We start from the raw sequence: 5,111 nt of genomic DNA, 5'->3' as shown, positions 1-5,111 counted from the left end.
CATTGCTCTCCAACTGGGGGGGCCGACCCACTGGCAGGAGGCACTCTCCCCCCCCCGATGCCTGCCCCATAAGGGCTGCCATACGGGCAGCAAATAAACCACTTGCCATTTCTCTTCTAATAGGGGCCGGTTGATGGGTGGCAGGAGACAGAAGCGTCGGTTTGCCACACAGCCTGCCAGCAAATTCGTGACTCCCATCCAAGCACCGGAGAAGCGACTGGCAGTGGGGGAAAGACCTTATGGCACGCAACAATATTTGGAAAACATTTTTTTTTAAACCCCAGGGAAGAGGAGACTAAACATCCGCGTTTTCTGTTAATAAGCTCTGTTAAACTATGAGCATCAGCTCTCCTGACACCAGTGCTGCATGGGATGGCCCTTCTTCCCCAAAACTGAGACCAGGGGCTTGGACACCAAAGCAGGAACTGAAGGCCCATAGCCCTTGGTGCTGTTGGTAGAGTAGTGCTGTCTCCCTAGTTGTTTGAAATGCAGAGAGAAAAGCACATATTTACTCTGTAATTAATAGAATCAAAACATAAAAGGTGCAGCGGTGTTGCCCAAACACAGGTCCAGCGCACACCAGGAATCAGGGAGGGATTCCTGTACCTGTGGAAAGCTTTGTTCCCAAGCCCCCTACAGTCAGAGCATGACTTTGGGGCAGCCTGGCCCCCTGAATAAAGGAGAGAGGCTTTCCCTAAGCACGATGAGAGACACAAGTATGAGCAATTGCTTCCCAAGCAGAGGATCATCTCTCTGGCGCTCAGTTTTACGAAAGGCTGGCTGTCTCACCCGTGTGAAGCAGCTCCCCTCCCTCCCGCACAGGCACTGCCGCAGCTGCCGCCTCCTGAGAGCCTCTCACGCCGCGATTGTCAGCGCTGGAGTGCACTTAACCTCCCCCTGAACAAAGCCAGCGTGGATCCAGGCAGGCTCTTCAGCAAGGGTCGCCTGTCCCCCTGTTCATGAAGTTGCCACCAAGCCACCAGGTAGCACAAATTACGGTGTTGTGAACTTACCACAGCCTTTATTTAATTAGTCAAATCAAAGATACAACCCAAATATACCACATTTCCACTGATCTGTCACTTAATTTTGCAAAAGTGAATCTCACGAAGATAGAGGCAATTAAACATTTTAAAGACAGAATACAAACCGACTTACTGGCTTGTGAGAAAGTTTTGATGTCTGAAGGCAGGGATCTGACCTGATTTGCTAAGTAGCTCCTACTGGAAGGAGTTTGCAGGTCAGGCCAATCCTGCTGCCAGTGCATTTTTGAAAACCCACTTTTGCCATAGTCTCCTTCTTTCCTTTGATGTCAAGATCATCAGTTTCCAAGCTGATATCTAGACCTGTGCGATTCTCTGTACAGCACGTGGGTTGCTTCTATAGCTGGGAATGACCAGCTCGAACCTTGCAAGGCCACAGCTGGGCAGGAGGGTGGGCAGCTGCTGCCCTGCCAGCAGCCAGGGAGGGGTGGGAGGGAGGCAGAGACCACCCCAAAAATGTGCTCTGCCACATGCAGCTTGATCTGTGCTGGGGTAACCCATATGCTGGACCATCCTCAACCGAGTCACAGACATTTGGGGTGCAGAGCAGCGGGGGACTGCAAGGACTCGGCAGAGCTGAAGACAAAACCCCACTGGAGCACCTGGATGTGGCCACTCCTTCATTGCCCCTCTGGGAACAGGAGGGCACTGCCAGCGCTGTGGGGCGATGGGGGCCAGGACTTTCCAAAGCAACGAGGTGCTTGAGTCTGTGGTGCTTTATAAAGCCCCTCAGGGACTGGACCTGCTGTCCTGGGGGACAGGCAGCACTGGGGGCATCGCAGGGGGACAGTGCCAGGGCCCATGGGAACAGGAAACCTGGGCAGTGTGTAAATAAAATCCTATTCAGCTCGAGGGAAAATGCAAGCTGAAAAACAGCTGGGGGAAACTAATCCAAAACACATATGGTTTTTATCTGCCTGAGCGTTTGGGAAGACACATTCATTCCTACAAACGGGTGTCTGTGTGGGGACACGTGCCCTTGCATGGCTGCTGCAGCCTGGGGACAAGGACTGGCCACCACTGAGGAGGGCATGGAAGAGCCCACACACCAGATACCTCCCCAAAACACACTGCCAACGCACCCGGACATGAGCAGGTAGAGCAGAAATTGGAAAGAGCGTAGCCCAAAATGTCAGAGGTGCTCCTGGGGCCAGAGGAGCCTTTGAAGCTGCAAGCACTTTGGGGAAGATGAGAAATGCTGCTGCGATTTCTTAGCAGTGTCCTGGGAACATCCATGGCTGAAAAAGGGACAAGGGGCTCCTCGTGTGGCACCTGGACAAAGGCGTTGGAAGAGGAGAGGGCTGATGACCCAAAGTGTTTACAATCCCAACATATAAAACTGCTAGTATTCAACAAATCTGGTTGATATCATTCCTCCCCCCCTCAGGCAAGAAAAAAATCAACCCTTTAAGACAGAACTCCTCTATGCGGCCAAACATAACACTAGTTCTTGTGCAAAGCTTTGCAGGAAAAGATTAAAAAATCCTGTTGTTTCCTAAGCTTGCTGCAAGCTCCCTCCCCAAATGAGCCTGGTATGCCTCACCGGTACTGGGCAGTATGCTTGGAGCTCCTGCTGTGGATTTCCTGATTTGGGAGAGGAAGGGTGAATCAGGTGACCCCTCAGTCATCCTAAATTTGGAGTGGTTTGGGGACCACGTGGAGGTCCCCAGCATGCCACGAGAGGCCAGGGCGCACAGTGCAGGGTGGAGGGGCTGTATTGGTGGAGGGGCTGTATTTGAGATCAGATACACACTGACTCTTTTTCTGGTAGAAAGGAAAGGGGGCAGCATAAGCCAGAAGCTGTGCTTAGGTGTTCCACAGGTAGCAACACTGTGGCATGAACGCGTCAGTTACCCCTGCACTTCCCCCACCTCGTTATTTCCCAGCAAAGCTCAGCCTACAATTTTGTCCTTATTTCTTGTTCACACATGGATACCTCACCACAACACCTCTTGGACCCTTCTGCAGAAAAATTCTGATTTTAAAATCTTTCAAGTTCTACTCCAGAAAATTCAATGCACATCACTGAATATGTGCTGGAACTCATTGAGTTCAGGTTTTTTCCCAGTTGTTGTGCACAAGACCTGTGGTATAAGATGAGCTGAGGGCAGGAGCTTTAATTGGCTGAAATTGAACCAAATCTGTAGGAGAAAATCTAACTAGACTAGTATGATACAAATACTCATACACTTCAATTTCTTCATATAACCAGGCTCTCCAAGTGAAACGTGGTCCTTCCTGCATCTAAGGACAGCAGTGCTGGAGGACCATCATGGTGCAGAGGCTGCACCAGCCCAGTGGCATGGAGCCCTGGGCAGGCACAGGGCTGCACCGATGGCACAGGGCTGCAGGAAGGACAAATTGTAAGACCAGCAGGTAAATCCCACTGATTTTCCAGCCTTTCTACCTGTTTCTCTCTGCCTGTCCAGCTAGAAGGATTGGGGTGGGAAGCAGGGATGCCAGCTGGTGCGGGGGGGTCATGCTTCACTGGTCTCATGCCCAGGCACTCAGCCTCTCTGCCAGGGCACTGGTGCCCAGTGGGCAGGAGCAGGGGCTGCCTCCTTCTCATCACTTTTCTGGCGTTTGGCAGCACAGGTCACCGGAAACACGCCAAGGCGCTCTGTGCCCCTGCCCTCTGCAGTGCAGGGGAAAATAATTTAATTTAGTGTTGCCAAGATTTAAATATTTACTGTCGGCTTGCCTGGCTGGTTGCCTCCAAGCACGGAGCTGGAGGGATAGCAGCCCGCGGGGCATTGTGGTTGGCTTTTGTGAATGGCAAGAAGTGCTTCGAGTCAATGGAAATAAAAGCATTGTGGGAACACTGGATGAGAAAGCTGGAGAAGCCCCACATTGTTACTGAGTCCCTAAAACATCTCCCTGGATAACACAATCGTACTTAAGAACGAGAAATAGAGGGCAAAGATTATTTTGAAGTGTGAAATTAACAGACTCTTCACCTCCCGCCTGGGGAAAACTTTCAAGGCTTCCAAGGATAAAGAAAAGGACCCAAGGACCCGAGCCACCTGAGATCTGCTGACGCCACCGCTCCGCCAACACCAGAGACCTTGAAACAAATATATAGGGACTCAACAACACTGGTGAGGGATGGGGACACAGAATCCTTTTGCAAAACACCGAGGTTCCATTGATTGCCAAGACAATGCCTGGAAAAGCTTCACGGCGGGTGGCAAATAATTGAGAGGCGCTGAGGGGTCTGTCCCTTCCAGCTCACAGGGCTAGAGCAGGGCCGGGGGGTCTCCTACAGCTTCAGCCCTTGGGTGCATCAGTGAGGAGCTGAGGACAAGCAAAAATAGACGGAGAGCAGACACTAGCCATGTGTAGCATAGAGCAGCTACTTGCCGTCCTTGTAGCAGAGGCAGAGGAGAGCAGCTGAGAAATCAAAGGGAAGAAGACAGCTTCAAGACTGTACAGAGCTCATCGAGTATACTGGATAGCTCTGATCAAATATTGCTTGTGGATCTGCATAATTTAAGCCTGTAGAAAGATAGATGGGAGGCTCATGGTTAATCCTTAGAACTTCTAAAAAGGGGAGCAAAGGAGAGGTGTCAGTGAGGTAGCTTCAGAAAAAAAGGTTTGTCCCAAGAGAAAGGAGGAAGGGGGTGTCAAAAAGGGATCAACAGGATTTTTAAGCTTGAAGGAATTATCATTCCTAAAGACAGACAGGTATGTGCACAGGTAGTGCTAAAATAATTCAGCTTTCTGTGACTATTTAGTTGGTGGTGTTTAAACACCGTCATGGTATTGGATCTTCAACCCAAGTTGCCCCAGGGCCCCTAGGCCTGTGGACACTGTCCTGCTGCTCCCCAGATCACAGGCAGGGCTGGGAAGGTACCCGGAGACCCTGAACCTGTGTGCAGGGAGGAGACCCAGGCACGTGATCGCAGCCAGTGGTCAGAGCCGTGTGAGACTGCATCTCATTGCACTAAAAATTTGTTGTATTTTTTAATCAAATTGTTCTTAAGTAGGTTTACCGAGTGAGAGGGAACAAGAGATGAATTGTCAGAGACCTTCATCTAGACAAACAACCAAAGCCACTCCTGCCTCCGC

The sequence above is a fragment of the Athene cunicularia genome, assembly GCF_003259725.1.
Source record: "Athene cunicularia isolate RWA chromosome 7 unlocalized genomic scaffold, athCun1 chr7_part1, whole genome shotgun sequence".
Lineage (NCBI taxonomy): Eukaryota > Metazoa > Chordata > Aves > Strigiformes > Strigidae > Athene > Athene cunicularia.
Note: the sequence above shows the minus strand (reverse complement) of the source record.